Source organism: Loxodonta africana, chromosome 1 (genome assembly GCF_030014295.1).
Source record: "Loxodonta africana isolate mLoxAfr1 chromosome 1, mLoxAfr1.hap2, whole genome shotgun sequence".
In the NCBI taxonomy this organism is placed as follows: Eukaryota; Metazoa; Chordata; class Mammalia; order Proboscidea; family Elephantidae; genus Loxodonta; species Loxodonta africana.
In genome coordinates this window covers 97444376-97466956 of record NC_087342.1, presented here as the reverse complement: position 1 = coordinate 97466956, position 22581 = coordinate 97444376, and the positions used below count along the sequence as shown (strand labels likewise).

Below are 22581 nucleotides of genomic sequence, written 5' to 3'. Positions count from 1 at the left end.
TGAACTCCACATAAGGTAGATGTTAAAGGAAAGTCACCAAGACATATTATAATCAAGCTTGCCAAAACCAAAGATAAAGAAAGAATATAAAGAGCGGCTAAGGATAAACAAAAAGTCACCTACAAAGGAGAGCCAAGAAGAATAAGCTCGGACTACTCGGCAGAAACCATGCAGGGAAGAAGGCAATGGGATGACTTATATACAAAATTGAAGGAAAAAAATTGCCAACCAAGAATCATATATCCAGCAAAACTGCCTCTCAAATATGAAGGTGAAATTAGGGCATTTCCAGATAAACAGAAGTTTAGGGAATTTGTAAAAACCAAACCCAAACCATAAGAAATACTAAAGAGAGTTCTTTGCTTAGAAAATCTATATTATCAGGTATCAACCCGAGCCTAGAACACTGGGCATGGCAATCAGATGTTAACCCGGACAGGGAAATCAAAAGAAAAAATCAAGACAAAAAAAAAATGCTGAAAACAGGGAAAAAGAGATGTTATGATGTAAAAGAAGACAACATTAAAACAAATGAAGAGCGACTAAGAAATGTAGTCATAGATCTTCCATATGGAGAAGATAAGGCGATATGAAGAAATAAAAGTTAAGTGTAAATTTAGAAAAATAGGGGTAAATAATAAGGTAACCACAAAAGAGACAAACTATCCTACACATCCAGTTAAAATAAAAGAAAAAAATAGAGACTCAGCAGAAACAAAATCAACAAAAACGAGTATGAGGAAAGGACAATATATAAAGGTAAAAAGAAAACAGTCAACAACACCCAAAAAAGACATCAAAATGATAGCACTAAATTCATAAAATATATATATATATACCTATGTATAATTACGCTGAATGTAAATGGACTAAATGCACCAATAAAGAGACAGAGACTGGCAAAATGGAATAAAAAAAAATGATCCATCTATATGCTGCCTACCAGAGACACACCTTAGACTTAGAAACACAAACAAAAACTTGAAGGATGGAAAAAAAAATATATCAAGCAAAGAACAATCAAAAAACAGCAGAAGTGGCAATATTAATTTCTGACAAAATAGACTTTAAAGTTACATTCATCACAAAGGATAAGGAAGGACACTATATAATTAGTAAAGGGACAATATACCAAGAAGATATAACCATGTTAAATATTTATGCACCCAATCACAGGGCTGCAAGATACATAAAACAAACTCTATCAGTATTGAAAACTGAGATAGACAGCTCCACATTCATAGGAGGAGATGTCAAAACACCACTTTCGATGAAGGACAGGACATCCAGAAAGAAGTTCAAGAAAGACCTGGAAGATCTAAATGCCACAATCAAACAACTTGACCTCATAGACATATACAGAACACTCCACCCAACAGCAACCAAATATACTTTCTTTTCTAGTGCGTGTGGAACATTCTCTAGAATAGACCACATATTAAGTCATAAAGAAAGCCTTAGCAGAATCCAAACATTGAAATATTACAAAGCATCTTCTCTGACCATAAGGCCATAGGAGTGGAAATCAATAATAGAAAAAGCAGGGAAAAGAAATTAAACACTTGGAAACTGAACAATAAATACCCTGCTCAAAAAAGGCTGGATTATAGAAGACATTAAGGATGGAATAAATAGAATCCAATGAGAAAGAAAACACTCCCTATCAGAACCTTTGGGACACAGCGAAAGCAGTGCTTAGAGGTCAATTTATATCAATAAGTGCACACATCCAAAAAGAAGAAAGGGCCAAAATCAAAGAATTATCTCTACAACTTGAACAGATAGAAAGAGAAGAAGAAAAGAAACCCTCAGGCACCAGAAGAAAACAAAGAATAAAAACTAGAGCAGAAATAAATGAAATAGAAAACAGAAAAACAATTGAAAGAATTAACAAGACCAAAAGCTGGTTCTTTAAAAAAATCAACAAAATTGATAAACCATTGGCCAAACAGACAAAAGAAAAACTGGAGAGGAAACAAATCACCCAAATAAGAAATGAGATGGGCGATATTACAACAGACCCAAATGAAATTAAAAGAATCATATCAGATTACTATGAAAAATTGTACTGTAACAAATTTGAATACCTAGAAGAAATGGATGACTTCCTAGAAACGCAGTACCTACCTAAACTAACACAGAGGTACGACAACTAAATAGACCCATAACAAAAGAAGAGATTGAACAGGTAATCAAAAAACTCCCAACAAAAAAAGCCCTGGCCTGGACGGCTTCACTGCAGAATTCTACCAAACTTTCAGAGAAGAGTTAACACCACTACTACTAGAGGTATTTCAGAGCATAGAAAAAGTTGGAATACTCCCAAACTCATTCTATGAAGCTACCATATCCCCGATACCAAAACCAGAAAAAGACACCACAAAAAAAGAAAAAAACAGACCTATATCCCTCATGAATGTAGATGCAAAAATCCTCAACAAAATTCTAACCAATACAATTCAACCACGCATGAAAAAAAGAATTCACCATGACCAAGTGGGATTCATACCAGGTATGCAGGGATGGTTCAACATTAGAAAAACCATTAAAGTAATCCATCATATAAATAAAACAAAGGACAAGAATCACATGATTTTATCAATTGATGCAGAAAAGGCATTTGGCGAAGTTCAACACCCATTCATGATAAAAATTCTCAGCCAAATAGGAATAGAAGGGAAATTCCTCAACATAATCAAGGGCATTTATACAAATCCAATATACAACACCATCCTAAATGGAGAGAGCCTGAAAGCATTCCCCTTGAGATTGGGAACCAGACAAGGATGCCTGTTATTACCACTCTTATTCAACATTGTGTTGGAGGTCCTAGGCAGAGAAATTCGGCTAGATAAAGAAATAAAGGGCATCCAGATTGGCAAAGAAGAAGTCAGAGTATCTCTATTTGCAGATGACATGGTCTTATACACAGAAAACCCGAAGGAATCCTCCAGAAAACTACTGAAACTAATAGAAGAGCTCAGCAGAGTATGGGAACACAAGAGAAACCTGCAAAAAACAGTTGGATTCCTCTACACCAACAAAAAGAACATGGAAGAGGAAATCACCAAATCCATACCATTTACAGTAGTCCGGAAGAAGATAAAATATTAGGAATAAATCTTACCAGAGATGTAAAAGATTTACACAAAGAAAACTACAAAACTCTTCTGCAGAAAACCAAAAGAGGCCTACGTAAGTGGAAAAACATACCTTGCTCATGGACAGGAAGACTTAACATTGTAAAAATGTCTGTTCTACAAAAAGTGATCTATAGATTCAATGCAATTCCGATCCAAATTCCAATGACATTTTTCAATAAGACGGAGAAACAAATCACCAACTTCAAATGCAAGGGAAAGAGGCCCCAGATAAACATAGCATTACTGAAAAAGAAGAACAAAGTGGGAGGCCTTACTCTAACTGATTTTAAAACCTATTATGCCACCACAGTAGTCAAAACAGCCTGGTACTGGTACAACAACAGATACATAGACCAATGGAACAAAACTGAGATTCCAATCATAAATCCATCCACATATGAGCGGTTGATATTTGACAAAGGCCCCAAAACTGTTAAATGGGGAAAAGACAGTCTTTTTAACAAACGGTGCTGGCATAACTGGGTAGCCATCTGCAAAAAAATGAAACAAGACCCATACCTCACTCCATGCACAAGAAGAAGCTCAAAATGGACCAAAGACCTAAACATAAAATCTAAAACAATAAAGATCATGGAGGAAAAAATAGGGACAACGTTAGGAGCCCTAATACATGGCATAAACTGTACACAAAACATTACTAACAATTCTGAAGAAAAACTAGGTAACTGGGAGCTCCTAAAAATCAAACACCTATGCTCATCTAAGGACGTCACCAAAAGAGTAAAAAGATTACCTACGGACTGGAAAAAAGTTTTTAGCTATGATATTTCCGACCAGCCCCAGATCTCTGAAATCTACATGATATTGAAAAGGACAAACAACCCAATTAAAAATGGGCAAAAGATATGAATAGACACTTCACTAAAGAAGACATTCAGGTAGCTAACAGATACATGAGGAAATGCTCACGATCATTAGCCACTAGAGAAACGCAAATCAAAACTACAATGAGAGTCCATGCCACTCCAACAAGGCTAGCCGTTAATCAAAAAAACACAAAATAATAAATGTTGGAGAGGTTATGGAGAGACTGGAACACTTATACACTGCTGGTGGGAATGTAAAATGTTACAACCACTTTGGAAATTGACATGGCACTTCCTTAAAAGCTAGAAATAGTACTACCATATGATCTAGCAATCCCACTTCTTGAAATATATCCTAGAGAAATTGAAATATATCCTAGACAAATAAGACCCTTTACACAAACAGATATATACACACCCATATTTATTGCAGCACTGTTTACAATAGCAAAAAGATGGAAGCAACCAAGGTGCCCATTAACAGATGAATGGATAAATAAATTATGGTACCTTCACACAATGGAATACTACGCATCTATAAAGAACAGTGATGGATCTGTGAAAACATTTCATAACATGGAGGAAACTGGAAGGCATTATGGTGAGTGAAATTAGTCAGTTGCAAAAGGACGAATATTGTATAACACAACTTTTATGAGAACTCAAGAAATAGTTTAAACAGAGAAGAAAAAATTCTTTGATGGTTATGAGGGGGGGAGGGAAGGGGGTGGGAGAGGGGTATCCTTTAATTAGATAGTAGGTAAGAACTGCTGTAGGTTACGGGAAAGACAACACACGACACAGGCAGGGTCAGCACAACTGGACTAAGCCAAAAACAAAGAAGATTCCTGAATAAACCGAAAGCTTCTTTTTTTTTTTTGAAGGCCAGTGTAGCAGGGGCAGGGGTTTGGGCCCCATGGTTTCAGGGGACATCTAAGTCAATTGGCATAATGAAATGTATTAAGAAAACATTCTGCATCCCACTTTGGAGAGTGTTGTCTGGGGTCTGAAACACTAGCAAGTGGCCATCTAAGAAGCATCAATTGGTCTCAACCCACCTGGGTTGAATGAGAATAGGAAGAACACCAAGGACACAAGGTAATTATGATCCCAAGAGACAGAAAGGGCCACATAAACCAGAGACTACATCAGCCTGAGACCAGAAGAACTAGATGGTACCTGGCTACAACCGATGACTGTCCTGACAGGGAACTTAACAGAGAACCCCTGAGGGAGCAGGAGAGCAGTGGGATGCGGACCCCAAATTCTTGTAAAGAGACCAGACTTAATGGTCTGACTGAGACTAGAAGGACCCCAGTGGTCATGCCCCCAGACCTTCTGTTGGCCCATAACAGGAACCATTCTTAAAGCCAACTATTCAGACAGGGATTGGACTGGACGATGAGTTGGAGAGGGACTCTGGTTAGGAGTGAGCTTCTTGGATCAGGTGAACACTTAAGACTTTGTTGACATCTCCTGCCTGGAGGAGAGATGAGAGGGTAGAGGGGAGTAGAAGCTGGCAAAATGGACCCTAAAAGAGAGAGTGGAGGGAGAGAGCGGGCTGTCTCATTAGGGGAAGAGCAATTGGGAGTATGTAGCAAGGTGTATATAAGTTTTTGTGTGAGGGACTGACTTGATTTGTAAACTTTCACTTAAAGCACAATAAATATTAAAAAAATAATAATAAAATTTCAAAACAGGAAAAAAAAAAAAGCAGAAAACTCTTCATTGATCTTCTCTAAGAAAGCCCATAACCTGTAGTAGGACATACAGAGCTACTAAAGAATTTCAAATGACTCTTTTGAGCTCTCTTCATCAGATTCCTTCTTCTCCTCCCTTAAGTTTTTTACTTCGGAAAAGTCTCTTAAGATCATCAGAGACCACTAGTAAACATAACTCCTCTGACATGAACTGCTGTACCATACTGTCCAGGTGAGCATGAATGAACAGGCCACGTGCTACCTTCTTTTAGAGCTTCTAACACCACTTGTCAGACTGCAGAAGCTAGAACAGGCATTGGACTCCGTGAGATTTCTATTGCATGAAATGAATCTATGCTAACGCCAACAGAGCCAGCTCTGGAAATGCTGCCAAACTGACAGCCTGCTTTAGTAAACAGGTTCTCTGTTGTCTCTGGGAGGAATTTGGCATTTCAAACTCTTGGAAAAAATAAAACGGAACACAGGGTAATGAATGATGGGAGGGAAAGCACTTAGTAGCAAATGTAAGTTACTTAGTCAAGACAATAGTTATTAATAGATTAAAGAAGAGGAATACAAAATGACATATTCGAGGAATTGCAGAAGAGTGAGGAATCTGATTAATGGCAGAAGACAAGGTATATGGATTTTACCAAATGGTACAAAGCAGTCATGGCACTCTGGGTCCCAAGGGACCAGACAGATGCATCATCTGAGGAAACCATGAAACAAAGGAGATTGAAGGATGGTTCATACCGCAGTGCTTGAGGAGCGGCTTGTCGAGTCCCCACTGATCCACTTGGCAGTCACAGAAGTCCTCTGTTGAAGGTGGGAAGGGGAGATGGTAGAACTTCGAGAAAAAGTGGTCTTGCCTGAGCAGGAAGACTGTCTCTGAAACTCCTGTGATAACAGGTTTTCCATTTTTAAGCCATGTGACATTGAGCATTGGTGGAGAGAATTTGTCGACAAAACAGATGAGGATGTTGGGCTGTAGACATTCTGCAGGGCTGTTCAAAAGCAGTGTCCCTTCTGGGGATTCTGGGGGACTGGGCACATGACAGATATTAGGCTTGCATGCTGAGACTTGTCCCTTCCCCTCCCTCTTTGAAATGTGGTCCAAAGTACATTAAAAGAGCAGTTGAAGTTGTGTCCTGAGGACTCTATGCCATGGTCTCAGATACCAATCTCTCACCCTGTCACCCTGGAACTTGAACCAAAATTGAGGTGTAAGATATCCAAGGACCTTCTTCCTGGCTCCTTCCACAACCCATGGATTCAGGGTTGTGACTTTTGTGAGTGGCTGTGCATGACAGAGACAAGACATGCATACATAAAGGAGGAAACAAACTCATTGGGCATGTAATGCTGGGCTGGCTTATGACAAGTTTGTTGTTGTTGTTAGTTGCCATCAATTCAATTCCAACTCATGGCGACCCCACGTGTCCACTTGTAACTCCACGGGAAAAGTCAGTCAGAATAATGACATAAAGAGGTGACGCATTTATTTTAAAGCTACAGATCCCATGCCTAGGAAAGCAGCAGAGAGAGGTACCACTGATGTTCGGTGTGTGGTTGGAGCGTTTCATCATGACATCCAGGTTGGCTTTGTCCACAGCTATATTGGCCCAGTGCACTCTGAGCCTCAAAGCTGGCAAAATGTTCAAATTCTTTAAGCCACCAGCCTGTCTCCTTCTTTTCCATATTCACATGGAAAATCTCATCACCATCAAAGTCAAGCATAAACTCACCTGATTGGGGCTCAGATAGAACTCGGCCTGGATGGTCACGGGCTCTTCTGAAATGGCAAGAAAGGGAGTTAGGGTGAGAATGAGGAGAGAGAGATGAAGAAGAACCCAGGACATGAGACACGTACATGTGGGCAGGAGGTGATGGAGAGGTTTAGGGCCCAGTGGAACTGAGGAGTGAGCTTGGAAAGCTGAGGCCTGAGTGAAGGATATGCTTGTTGAACAGAGCTGGAGAAGACATAGAAGGGGACAGAATCAGAGAAGGTGATGAAGGCTAAAAACCTCAGAGACTTGTGAAATTGTTTTTTGGCTCCATGTTACTAGCTGAGAAATAAAGCCGTTTTAAGAAATGCAGCATGGTTCCCCAAAAGAGAAATGTTCTTTCACTCTTTTCACAGCTTTTACAGAGGCTTTAAATACATGGATAGGTCAGAGATCCTGGCATGTCTTTCTGGGGACACTGTACTCTAAGAAGCAAACACCATTTAGAAAGAGGGAAACACTGGTTAAAAGGTTGAGTTCTGAGTTTTGGAATCAAGTGAAATCTGGAATTCTTACTCACCTACTTACTTGCTGAGCAATCTTAAGCAAAATATTCTACCTATTCGTGGATAGTTTTCTAATGATACTTCTGTTGTGGTTTTACTTCCTCCATAGGTGTGTTGTGAAGGTTAAATGAGACAAGGTAAGTAAATTACTAGTATATATCAGGTCTACAGCAAGCACTGTTGACTATTTACAGTTGGAGGCTGCTTTGTATCTCAGAAAAATACAACTGGAGCCTGGAACACCCAGAAAGCTAAGATCAAGACCTTGTGGTGTTGTAGATCACCCATTTATCTAGGTCTACACCACACCACAGACACATCTATGAGAAGCATTATGTTTCCATTGACCTTAGCAATGCACTTTTGTATCTTGATGCTCCTTAGATTGGGACTATCGTTATTGGACCTACTGTATTCTATATGGTTGATACTGAGAATAATCAACACCAAGGGGATAATCTACCTGAAAATGGAAAACTACACTTGGAGAGTATGCATGCTGTATGGTGTGTGTACGTGGGATGGGGATTGTTTCTGTACTCTGTCTTCAGAAACACATGAGGTTTTTTAAGGTTTGACTGTATATTAATAAACCTAGGGATTAATTTAACATTGGTAACTCTAAACCCACACACAAACACACACACACAAATATTCTAGCTTCCCTTTCCGCCCTAAGAGCCTCTATCTTTCCAGGTGAGCGTCCTCATACGCTGCTCTTTCTGGGCAATGGAAACTACATTTGCCACCATGGGTGTAAAGGCTGGGACACTACTTTGATTATTTCCAGTGTTCATGTGACCTTCTGTGGGAGTCACTCTGGATGAAGAATACTTCTTCACAACACCTCTTCTCAATAACACAGATGTTTGTTGTGCAGATGGCAGAGAAAAAAAATCAGATTCCTCAATTCCTTATTCATTTTTCTACTCTCTGGAAAATATCACTACATAACTGTGACTTCGGATCACTGTAAGAGCCACTGTAGGGTGGATTATCACTGTCATAATACAAACCAAAATGAAAAATAATGAGATCTAGTGAATTCCGACTCATAGCGAACGTATAGGACAGGGTAGAACTGCCCCAGAGGATTTCTAGGGAGCACCAGGTTGATTTGGACTGCTGACCTTTTGGTTAGCAATGCAGCTCTTAACAGCTGCACCACCAAGGCTCCAACATCACTGTTGTAGGAAGGAGTAATTCGGTGCAAGTGACATCAGCATTCCTTTGCTCTCAGTCTCTCTTGGCTTCATTGTTGCTCTTTGTTGACCTTCCTTTCTAGTGCTCTTCAATACAATGTCTGTGCTCACAATATGTTGGCAGAATTCACATGCCAAAAGAAATTACCATCAAGTGAATTCCAACTCATGGAAGCCCTGTGTGTCAGAATAGAGCTGTCCCCCACAGGGCTTTCAAATGTTGTGACCTTCGGAAGTAGATTGCAGGCCTTTCTTCCAAGGTGCCTCCAGGCACTTATTGGCAGAGCTAAAAGACCTTTGTAACACTTGCCTGAGAAGGGCAAAGGCTGAGTCAGCCCAAGAGGTCTAAGATGTAGGGGCTGAAGGCCAGAGAGAAACCTGTCTGTGGCACAGCTGGAAAGAGACCGTGCTGATCAAAGAACTGTATCCTGAGTGTTTCTGAACCAGGAGTGTAACCTCTTCTTTCCTAATAATCCACTTAACTGTAAGTACAGTTTGTTAGTTCTGAGCGGCCATTGCAAGGGGTTACTGAACCCAGCATGGAAGTAGAGAGAGCCTTGGGAGGGAAGGTTGGTGTCAGAAGTGTAAAAAGTTTAGAAGGAGGGAGTGTCTGGCCTCCACCTCATAGGAGTCAGCCCTGGGCTGTTGGTGCTGATAACGATTCTCCTTCCCCCTGTGACTTTGGAGGAGGTCACACGCCCCCACCACCGTGCCGTTTTTGCACATGTGATCCAGCAATCCCACTCGTGGGCATATGCCCCAAAGAATTAACAGCAGGAATGCAAGCAGATGTTTGTAAAACCATGTTCATTGCAGCAGTAGTCACAATAGCCAAAAGGTGGAAACAGTCTAAATGTCCACCAACAGACGAATGGATGAACCAAATGTGGTACACACATACAGTGGAATAGTACTCCGCCATAAAGAGAAAGGAAGTTGATACTCACCATGACATGCATGAACCTTGAAAAGATTATGCTGAGGGAGATAATCAGTCGCAAAAGGACAAACATTGTATTATCCCACTTATAGGAAATATCTAGAACAGGCAAATGTGTAGACATCAAAGTTTATTAGTGATTACCAGGGGCAGGATGGAGGGAGGGGGAAAGGAAGATACAACACTTAGGGGACATTGAGCTTCTGTTAAGGGTGATGGAAATATTTGGGGATGATGATGGTTGACTAACATGGTGAACATACTTAATGTCACTTGATTGTACCTGTGAAGATTGTTGCAATGGAAAATGGTTTGTTACCGTATATTTTCCACAATCATAAATGAATGAATGACAATTAAAACCCAGTATCTAGTAATCTCCGAAAAGCCTGAGAATGTCCCTTTCCCTTACCCTAATAAATGCCTGCGGGGTCCTTTAAGGAAAGCTCAACAGAAAGTTAACAGGACTTGTTCATGAAATTTTGCAAGGTCCTGCCTCAAGGGAAACCTGGTCTTGATTCAGTCAAAGGGGCTCTGGGTCTGTGAATGAACTTAGGCCCAGAAACTGGGTGAGAGGCTGCAACAGCTTTTGTGGCAACTACCTCGGGGGTCTGGCTACCAGATCTGAAGCTTTTCTGTTCTACAGACCAAGTCATATTTTATTTACTTTATTTTTTTCTTTTTTAAAAAATTGAATTTTAGATGAAGGTTTATAGAATAAACTAGTTTCTCATCAAACAGTTACTACACACATTGTTGTATGACATTGGTTAAAAAACCTCATGACATTTTACACTGTCTTTTCTCAACCCTGGGTTCCCTATTACCAGCTTTCCTGTTCCTTCCTGCCTTTCAGTCCTTGCCCCAGGGCTGGTGTGCCCCTTTAGTCTTGTTTCGTTCCATGGGCCTGTTCAATCTTTGGCTGAAGGATGAACCTCAGGAGTGACCTGTTTTCTGAGCTGAAAGGGTGTCCAGGGGCCATGCTGTCAGGGTTTCTCCAGCCTCTGTATCAGGCCAGCAAGCCTGGTCTTTTGAGTTATAATTTTGTTCTGCATTTTTCTGCAGCTCTGTCCAGGACCCTCTATTGTGATCCCCGTCAGAGCAGTCAGTGGTTGTAGCTGGGCACTATCTAGTTGTGCTGGACTTAGTCTGGTGGAGGCTGTGGTACCATGTGGTCCTTTAGTCCTTTGTACTAATCTTTCCCTTGTGTCTCTAATTTTCTTCATTTATCCTTGCTCCTGAAGGGCTGAGACCAGTGGCATATCCTAGATGGCCGTTCACAAGCTTTTAAGGCCCCAGATGCTACTCACCAAAGTAATATATAGAGCATTTTCTTTCTAAGCCATGTTATGTCAATTGGGTTAGATTTTCCCTGAGACCATGGTCCCTGCAGCCCTCAGCCCAGCAATTTGGTCCCTCAGGGAGTTTGGATGTGTCTATGGAGCTACCATGACCTTGCCTTGTATAGTTTGTGGTGGCTTCTCCAGTATTGTGTACTGCCTTACCTTTCACCAAAGTTGCCACTTATCTATTGTCTATTAAGAGTTTTTCCATCCCACACCCCCCACCCCATAACCATCAGAGAGTGTTTCTTTTTGCGAGTTTTTACACTGGTGGTCTTAAAGAATCAAGTAATATTTTAGTAGGTTGTCCATCTATTTTATTTCTAGGATCACCATGGTGCATTATTTAAAAAAAAAAAAACTCTGTTGCTGTCGAGTCAATTTGAACTCATAGCGACCCTATAGGACAGAGTAGAGCTGTCACATAGGGTTTCCAAGGAACACCTAGTGGATTTGCAATGCCGACCTTTTGGTTAGCATCTGTACCTCTTGACCACTTTGCCTCCAGTGTTCTAATCATTCATTAGCCACCATCAAAATCCCTGTAGATTAAAACATTTCGTAGGCTTTTTCTGATTACAATTCCCCAATGCCCATTATGTCTTTGGGGGTAAATGCTGACACTTGGCCTCTGCCACTCCAGGATTCCAAGGAGTCCTGATGGCACCATGGTTAAGAGCTCAGCTGTTAACTGGAAAGTTGGCGTTTGGAACCCACCCAGCCGCTCCACGGGAGAAGGTCTTGGTGATCTGCTTCCGTGAAGATCACAGCCAAGAAAACACTATGGGGCAATTCCACTCTGTCACATGGGGTCACTAGGAGTAGGACTCAACTTGACAGCACCCAACAACTCCAGGATTCTAACATTTCCAGAATGCATAGGACCCATCTCACTGGTGGCTCTCCCACCTTGACCCCAGGCCAATGGAAACAGCCAGTACAAAGCTTCTCGAGGACACTGGTTCTCCCCTCACTAAGGTTGGCTATGTCTTTAGGGACTTGTCAGGGTGTGTAATTTGGAGCGGATGGCCAGATCACATTTAATATATTCACTTCAAAGTTTCTACCGTCCTCAGTGTTTGGACCCTTTCTTCTATGTTATACCAGGGAGTTCTAGCATCTCTACCTCTCTGACTGTAGGTCATTGCTGAATCCAAGTTTTAGTCAATCAACGAGGCAAGTTGCTAACCCCTGTACCAGCATCACAGGCTAACATAGTGCAGTAGATTGCGAAAAAAAAACTAACCTAGCAATTCTTCCCATCCCTGTGTGTGCACCCCTTTGATTTTACTGCTCTTCCCATCAAGAGATGGAATCTATTTCTTTCTTCTTTTTTACTGTAGTAAAATACATATATCAAAAATGTGTCATTTTAACCATTTCAAGTGTACAATTAAGTGACATTAATTGCTGTCACCATGTGACTGCAACCATCACCACTATCTCCAAAAGCTTTTCATCACCTCAAACAAAAACTCAGTTTCCCTTAAGCAGTAAGTCCCCATTTCCCCTCCCCCAGACGCTCGTAACCACTAACCAACTTTGTCTCTACGCATTTGCCCATTCTAGATATTTTATAAAAATCAGATCATACAATATTTGTTTTTTTGTGACTGACTTTTGTCAGTCACCATAATATTTTCAACATTCGTCCATATAGCACCACGCATCAGACCTTCATTTTTATGGCTGAATAATGCTCTATTCTTTCTATGTACTCCATTTTGTTTATCCTTTGCCCTGGTGATGGAGGCTTGGCTGTTAGGAGTAATGCTGCAGTGGACACTGGTGTATAAGTACCTGTTTGAGTCCCTGCTTCAATTTTCTGGGTAAACACGTAGGAGTGGAATTGCTGGGTCAAATGGTAATTCTGTGTTTATCTGTTTGAGGAACCACCAAACTGTTCTCCACAGCATGTAGGCCATTACTGAGCCCAAGTTTTAGCCACTCAATCATGTAAATTCCTACAAGCTAGCACACTGCAGTAGACTGCAAAAAAAAAAAAAAATGTCCACAAATTCCTCCCATCCCTGAATGCACACCCCTTTGCAGTGTGACTACTGTTCCTCGCATCAAGAGGTGGAGTTTATTTCTCAACTCCTTAAACCTCAGTTGTCATGTGACATGCTGTGACCAATAGATTAGGGCAGAAGTGGATTTGTGGGAGGTGTGAGCCCAAGGCTCCAGAGGTCTGAGGCTTCCATTCTCTCTCTCGCTGCCCTGAGACAGCCTGGGCTAACTTCCTTGAGGATAGAGAGCACATGGACAGCCAGGCCCAACTGATGGTCAGCACCAACTAGCCAACTATCTTAGGTCATCCACCTCCAGTTGAGCTACCAGATGAAGATGACTTCTACTGCATGAAAATGACCACGAGGTCATACCTGCCCATGAGGTCATACCCGACCATGAGGTCATACCCGACCATGAGGTCATACCCGACCATGAGGTCATACCTGACCATGAGGTCATATCTGACCATGAAGTTGTACCTGATCATGACGTCATACCTGATGTAAAGTGAAGTGCAGGATCACCGGAGGAGAGCAGTCAGGGGACTGAGGAGCCAGGGCGTGGGAAGGAACATCTATGTGACACTGACAGCATCGACAATTATGGCAAGAGTGGTGCTAGTGAAAATGGTGGTGAGTCAGGTGCTATAATCCTGAAGGAATGAGGAGTGACCCAATTAAAGACTAAACTCATTGCCGTCAAGTTATTCCGACTCATGGCGATGCCACGTGTTAAAGAATAGAGTTGCTCCATAGGGTTTTCTTGGCTGTAACCTTTACAGCAGCAGAGAGCCAGGCCTTTCTTCCACAGTGTGAGTGGTTGGGTTCAAACCAGTAACCTTTAGGTTAGTAGATGAGTGCAAACAATTTGCACCACTCAGGGGCCTGAGGTCCTTAAATGTCTGCGACAATGGTATTGTCAAATAGCAGGTAACTCAAAGCTGGGGGTTTTGGGGGGAGAGGAAAGACGATATTCTGGAAGAGATAATGAGGAGTAAGGAGGTCACTGACCCCCTTCCTGGCCTGTGGCAGGAGAGCGAGGGGGGAAAACAGCCACCACTTGCAGTAGTGGGAGAGGAAGCAGTGTCCTTGGGGAGAGCCAGGCTTCCAGAAGAGCTAGAAGGCGAAGGAAATGTTCAAAGACAGCACATTCTGGGGCCCCTCCCATGCCTGGGTCCTGGGGTGCTGCAATGGTTAATGGGCTCATCTGCGAACTGAAAGGCTGCAGGCTGAAGTTCACCTAGAGGTACCTCAGAAGAAAGGCCTGGTGATCTGCTTCCAAATAGTCAGCCACTGAAAACCCTACGGAGCACAGTTCTACTCTGACACACACGGGGTTGCCGTGAGTTGGAATCTACTCAATAGCAACTAGGTTTTTTCCCCCCATCCCTGAGTTCTAGGCAGCACAGTGGAGTTCTAGGAGGCTGAGTTCTCGGGAGGGGTGGGAGATGGGATCAGAGAAGGGGAAACAGGGCCAGATGCGGATTAGATGCAGGGAAGAGGGCTGACCTGGGGGTCCGTGACTCTTGTGGGGACTGAAAAAACAGATTAAAGGATCTAATGGGATTAGTCCTGCTGGCGGGCAGCAGAGTTGGGAACCGTGAGTGGCTGGAAGGCTGTTAGGGAGAAAAGCAACAATCCCATCTCTGTACTAGGAAGGCCTTGCTAGAAGCCTGCCTTAATCTGGGCCACCAGCCCTTCAAGTCTGGCCAATGACACGGGGAGGGGCGGGTCTATCCAGAACTCTGACTCCTGCCAACACCTGTCCACCAATGTTCAAGAAAATGATGAAGTTGGTGAGACAGAATAGAGTACAGAACAGATCCCAACATATATTTTATGTACAACAACAGTGGAATTCCAATTCAGTGAGAACCCCCAACCTCTTACCAAAAAACCCAAAAACCAAATCCATTGCCATCCACTAGGTTCTGACCCATAGTGACCCTATAGGACAGAGTAGAAGTGTCCCACACAAAGCCTTTCCAAGGAGTGGCAGGTGGATTTGAACTGCTGACCTTTTGGATAGCAGCCAGGCTCTTCACTCTGTACCACCAGGGCCCCTGCGTCTTACCATGACCACATAAAAAGTCAATTCCCGATGGTTTGAACACACAAATGTAACCAATATTCAGGAAATACAAACATATATTCAGAAAGACCGTTTATAACAAAGACCAGAAAGCCAGAGCTGTGAGAACAAAGACATAAGTACCGGCTGCTGTTGAATGGATTCTGACTCAAGGCGACCGCGAGTGTGTCCGAGTAGAACTGGGCTCCACAGGGTTTTTAGGGGCTGATTTTTCAGCAGCAGGTTGTCAGGTCTTTATTTGAGGCGCCTCTGGGTGGACCACACTCTGTAACCTTTCAGTTAGTAGGTCAGCAGGTGACAGTCTGTGCCATCCAGGGATGGGGTGAAAGAAAAAATGTAGAATGAAAGCCTCAGAGTAGTGAAAGATTTCTTTTCATGACACAAAAGTACCAACTAGGAATGAAAATGCTGACAAATTTGGCTTCGTTGAGATTAGTAGCCACCTGTCTGTCACTTTGTCATAGTGTGGTGACCTGCAAGTCTCTGAGATGTTGGAACCTATGCCACCTGTACTTCAAATACCAGCAGGGTCACCCATGGTGGACAGGTTTCCGTGGAGCCTCCAGACTAAGAGAGACCAGGAAGAAAGGCCTGGTGATCTACTTCCGAAAATCAGCCACTGAGAAGTTTATGAACAACAACAGGACATTGTCCGACACAGTGCTGGGAGAGGAGACCCTCAGGTTGGAAATCACCAGAATATGACTGGTGAACAGCTCACTCCTTAAAGTCACCTTGACCTTAAAGACAAAGACGGAGTAAAGGCTTCAAGACTTTCTATCATTCACGGGCTTTTGTGTTATTTGCTGATATGGAACAACTGAAAATGAGACCAGCTGCAAACATCCATTATCCAACACACCAACAGTCACGAAGATGGGCAGGGCTGGGCCATGTTGCTTTCTGTTACACACAAGGTCCCCAAGGGATGGAGCCTACCCCATGGCAACTAACAACAACAACGAGATTAATACATAGTTTCATTTCATAAATCTCCATAAAAAACCCACTGCCTTCGAGTCAATTCCGATTCACAGCGACTCTATAGGACAAAGTAGAGTAGCCGCACAGGGTTTTCTAGGCTGAAATCTTGACGGAAGCAGACTGCCACATCTTTCTCCCATGGAGCAGCTGGTGGCTTCAGACCTCTGACTTTTTGGTTAGCAGCTGAGCGCTTAACTGCTGCACCACAGAACTCCTAAACTCCACAAGAGGCAAAATTAAACCATAGTGTTCAGGGAAGCACACTTAGGTTGAAATTATCTAGAAAAGCAAGGAAGTGACTACAATAAAGGTCAGTGTGGTGGTTCCCTTTAAAGGGGGTCTGGGGCTTGTGCCAGGAGAGGAGCAGGTGGGGGGCTTTTGGAGCCTGGCAATGTTCTCTTTCTTGACCCAGATAGGATTACAGGAGTGATTGCTTTATACTAATGCATTAAGTTGTACACATTTTGTTCTGTATGGGTTACATTTCACATAAAGATTTTAAGGGAAAAATCTTTCCACGTGACTCTGTTGAACAACCATGTTTAGGGGGTCTTGCTCTAGTGCTGTAGAGGGACAGTGTATGAGTCATGTCAGTTTCAAACAACAGAGGCCAACCCAGACTCGCATATCTCAGAGTGAGTCATCTATTTGATAAATCTAGAGAATAGTTTCAGGAATGGCTGGATCCAGGTGCTACATCAAGATCATTAGGAATCTGCCTCTCTTTGTCTCTATGCTCAGCTTTTCTCATCCTGCAGGCATTCCTCCCAGGACAGGCCCCAGCGAGGTCAGGCGTATGTCCTTTTGGCTGAGTCATCTGACCAAAAGAAAACATCTCCTTCTCTGGAGTCTCAGCAACATTTGTAAGGTTGGCTCTCTCAGGAGCTGCACCCATCCCTGACCAATTGCTGTGGCCAGAAGCTTGAAATACGATGATTGTCCAGATGTGGGTCATGGGCCTGGCCCTGGAGTTGGGGAGGGTGGAATCAGCCGAAATAGAATCACAAGGATTATCCACGTGGGGAAAAAATGAATAAACCCTAAAGGAAAACATGGGTTCCCCTACCAAAAGAAAGGGGGAAAGATGCTTGAGTAGAAGAATTGGGACCGATGGGCTGGAAGTCTCAAAGGAGGGAAAGGAGAGTGTTGTGTAGGTGAGTATGTAAGGCACACAGGGAAGAGACTGTCATCAGAGAGTGGGATGCCTGACTTGTCATCTCAGGTGGAGCGGTTTCAGGTGATGAAAGCATGCAGGGTGTGACCACGGCATTGGGTGACAAGGATGTCAGGGAACCAAGACACCAGGGTGTTAGGGGCTCCAGAGCCACATGTCCAAGTCTACATTAATAAGAGTGTAACCTAATAAAGCTCAGTGCCATGTGATTCAGTCTAAGAATAGTATCTGATTCCAGAAATGCTGCTCAATAAACTAAAGTAATTAAAAAAGAATTTCATTCTTTATTCATGTCACTCAAAGGAGTTTAAAGAGATTGTTACGCATAGTTCACCCCCACTTGTCTGTCAGTTGGTTGTATTGTGGGGGCTGCGTGTTGCTGTGATGCTGGAAGCAATGTCAGCGGTATTCAGATACCAGCAGGGTCACCCATGGAGGACAGGTATCAGCTGAGCTTCCAGACTAAGACAGACTATGAAGAAGGACCCAGCAGTCTACTTTTGAAAAGAGTTAGCCAGCGAAAACCTTATGAATAGCGGTGGAACATTGTCTGATATAGTGCCGGAAGATGATCCCCCCAGTTGCAATAGTGAAGGATTCTATGGGGAAAATATTAAACAGTGCAGGAAGCATCAAAACAAGATGGAAGGAATACACAGAGTCATTATATGAAAAAGAATTGGTGGACTTTCAACCATTTCAACAGTTAGCATATGATCAGGAACTGATGCTACTTAAGAAAGAAGTCCACTGAAGGCACTGGTGGAAAACAAGGCTCCAGGGATTGACAGAATATTAACTGAGATGTTTCAACAAAGGGATGCAGCACTGGAGGTGCTCACTCATCTATGCCCAGAAATATGGAAGACAGCTTCCTGGCCAACTGACTGGAAGAGATCCATATTTATGCCTATTCCCAAGAAAGGTGATCCAACCAAATGTGGAACTTATCCAACAACATCTTTAATATCACTCACAAGCCAAATTTGGCTGAAGGTCTTTCAAAACTGGCTGCAGCAGTATATTGACAGGGAACTGTCAGAAATTAAGGCTGGATTCAGAAGAGGACGTGGAACCAGGGATATCATTGCTGATATCAGACGGATCCTGGCTGAAAGGAGAGAATACCTGAAGGACATTAAAAAAATATATTTATTGACTATACAAAGGCACTCGATTGTATAGATCATAACAAATTATGGATAACATTGAGAAGAATGGGAATTCCAGAAGACTTAATTGTGCTCATGAGGAACCTGTACATAGATCAAGAGGCAGCTGTTCAGACAGAACAAGGGGATACTGAGTGGTTTATAGTCAGGAAAGGTGTGTGTCAGGTTTGTATCCTTTCACCATATCTATTCGATCTGTATGCTGAGCAAATAATCTGGGAAGTGGGACTATACGAAGAAGAACGGGGCATCAGGATTGGAGGAAGACTCATTAACAACATGCATTATGCAGATGACACAGCCTTGCTTGCTGAAAGTGAAGAGGACTTGAAGCACTTACTAATGAAGATCAAAGACCACAGCCTTCAGTATGGATTACACCTCAACATAAAGAAAATAAAAATCCTCACAACTGGACAAATAAGCAACATCATATTAAAGCAAAGAAAGATTGAAGTTGTCAAGGATTTCATTTTACTTGGATCCATAATCAACAGCCATGGAAGCAGCAGTCAAGAAATCAAAAGACACATTGCATTGGGCAAGTCTGCTGCAAAGGAACTCTTTAAAGTGTTGAAAAGCAAAAATGTCACCTTGCAGATTAAGGTGTGCCTGACCCAAGCCATGGTATTTTCAGGTGCATCATATGCTTGTGAAAGCCGGACAATAAATAATTGACGCCTTTGAACTCTGGTGCTGGCGAAGAATATTGAATATACCATGGACTGCCAAAAGAAAGAACAAATATGTCTTGGAAGAAGTACAACCAGAATGCTCCTTAGAAGCAAGGACATTGAGACTGCATCTTACATGCTTTGGACATGTTGTCAGGAGGGATCAGTCCCTGGAGAAGGCCATCATGCTTGGTAAAGTACAGGGTCAGCAGAAAAGAGGAAGACCCTCAAGGAGGTGGATTGACACAATGGGTGCAACAATGGGCTCAAGCATAACAACAATTTTAAGGATGGCGCAGGACCGAGCACTGTTTTGTTCCGTTGTGCCTAGGGTCGCTCTGAGTCGGAACCGAGTGGATGGCACCTAACAACAACAACAACATACATAGTTCACAGGCAAACTAATTAAAATTTCGTGTCTTTTCCTGTCTTTCTCCCGCTTACCCCGAAGCTGCTCTGGGCCTCACATTTCAGTTTCTATCTCCCAGCAAAAAACTCTCCTCTTCCACACCCAGCTCAACCTGGCCACTTGTCCTGCATGGGAAACTCAGTCTTCTTTAGGTAGGGAGGAGGGGTGAAGGAGAAATTGGACCAGCAATTATGGGGCTCTTTTTGGTGGGCCAGGAAAGGGAGAAGTCTGTGCCCAGCCTCTCCTAACTATTTTTGTCCCATCTCAAGGGGAGTGACCCTAGAATTACATGGGCACAGCTACTGGAGGACCAGTAGGGGGCGCAGCAAAAAGATATGAGTCTGAAATGAACAGCTGTTTTTACATAAAAAAGGTACCAATTCCATCCCTCCCCCTTGAGACCAAGGCGCCCTGGTGGTGCAGTGGTTAAACATGGTTGATCTTTTGGCTGCTAACTGCAAGGTCAGTGGTTCAAACCCATCAGTTGCTCCAGGGGAGAAAGATGTGGCAGTCGGCTTCTGTAAAGTGTCCTATAGGGTCACTATGAGCCAGAATTGACTTGATGGCAACTAGCTGTACCTCAAGAGCCTCCATTTGAGAACCTGGAATTTCTCCCTTCCTCTGCCACTGAGGCAGGAGGACAAAGCTTATGCTGAATAAACAGGATCAGGTAGAAGCTCAAAGAAGAGCTATTTTCTCTTCCTTGAAAATAGACCTGGTAGCTTTACTAATTACTAGAACAGTAAACATGAATTTGTTTTATTTGGTATAGTAAATTGGGAATGGAAAGGCTTTATACTGTGTGAGTCATAGCAAATTATGGATAATATTGTGAAGAATGGAAATTTCAGAACTCTTAACTGTGTACATGTGGAACCTGTGCATAGACCAAGAGGCAGTCATTTAAACACAAAAAGGGGATACTGCATGGTTTAAAATCAAGAAAGGTATGTGTCAGAGTTGTGTCTTTTCAGTATACATATTCAATCTGTACGCTGAGGAAGTAATCAGAGAAGCTGGGCTCTATGAAGAAGAACGCGGCATCAGGATTGGAGGAAGACTCATTGACAACCTGCGTGACCCAGATGACACAACCTTGCTTGCTGAAGACCAAGAGGGCTTGAAGCACTTACTGATGAAGAGCAAAGATTTCAGCCTTTAATGTGGATTACATCTCAACATAAGCAAAAAAAATCCTCACAACTGGACCGAAAAGCAACATCATGATACATGGAGAAAAGAGTGACGTTGCCAAGGATTTCATTTTACTTGATCCACAATCAACACCCATGGAAACAGCAGTCAAGAAATCAAATGACATATTTCATTGGGAAATCTCAGGCTTCTTGAAAGTGTAAAGAACAGAAATCTTACTTTGAGGGAGAAGATGCACCTGACTAAGGCCATGGTGTTTTCAATTGCCTCACATGTCTGTGAAAGCTGAACAATGAAGCTGAAGAAGAACTGACCCCTTTGAACTATGGTATTGGCGAAGAATGTTGAATATACTGTGGACTGTCAGAAGAATGACAAATCTGTCTTAGATGAAGTACTGTCAGAATGCTCATTAGAAGCAAGGATGGCAAGAATTTGTCTCACTTATTTTAGACATGTTATCAGGAGGGACCAGTCCCTGGAGAAGGACATCAGGCTTGGTAAAATAGAGGTTAGAGAAAAAGATGAAGACCCTCAATGTGATTAACAGTGGGCTCAAACATGGCAACAACTCTGATCTTATAAATTTTAAGGCAAACTTAAACATCTATCAAATTAAAAAAAAAACCTATTAAATAGACAAAATAAGGAAAATAATGAAACCCAAATTTGGCAGTCACTGGGAAAAATTATATTCATAAATTATGAGTATAACTCTGTCTTGGGGGGGAATTGGCGATATTAATCAAATACCATACAATATGTATTCTCAAAGTCATTCAAAAGATGAAGAAAGACACATCTCCCTCCTTGCTGCTACCACCCTCCAGGCCTGGGCAGGCACTGGCTCATCTTCCTTTTGAGGCCTGGCTTCTAGATCAGAAGGCATTCAGAGTTTGGTGGGTTTCGCTCTGTGACCTTGAGGAAGTCTCCCTCTGGCTCCGGGAGCAGATCTATGTTTTCAAAACAGGGGCTATTGTTAACCACATACATTTCCAGGTCTCTTTTCCTGGGAGATTCTAATTTCGTGCCCGACCTGGGGACTGGGAATTTGGAATTGTCCTTAAAAGAGCCTCAGGTGATTTGTAGAGTCAGACAGGTTTAGGAACCACAGGACTGGATTTCCACAGGGCCTTGCAGCTCTGATCTTCTGTGACCTCAGGAGTTAAGAGACTAATCTGGAGCCAAACTGAAAAGAAACCAAACTCCCTGTGGTGCGTATTCTGACTCCAAGAGACCCTGTAGGACAGAGTAGAAGTGCTTCATAGGGTTCCCAAGGGTGTAAATCTTCACGGAAGCTGACTGCCACATCTTTCTCCCCTGTAGCACTGAGAGGGTGGTGGGTTCCAGTAGAAGACCTTTTGGTCAGCAGCTGAGCGCTTTAACCACTGCCCACTGGGGCTCTGGAGTCAGACTGACTGGGTTCAAATCCTAGTGCTGCCAGTTACTAGCTGCACCACC

At 42.6% G+C, this 22581-nt stretch overlaps 1 pseudogene; it reads right to left on the bottom strand.

Moving 5' to 3' along the window:
• Positions 1-5960: 5960 nt before the first annotated feature.
• Positions 5961-13948, bottom strand: LOC135232844 (HLA class II histocompatibility antigen, DR alpha chain-like; annotated as a pseudogene).
• Between the last annotated feature and the right edge of the window lie 8633 nt (positions 13949-22581).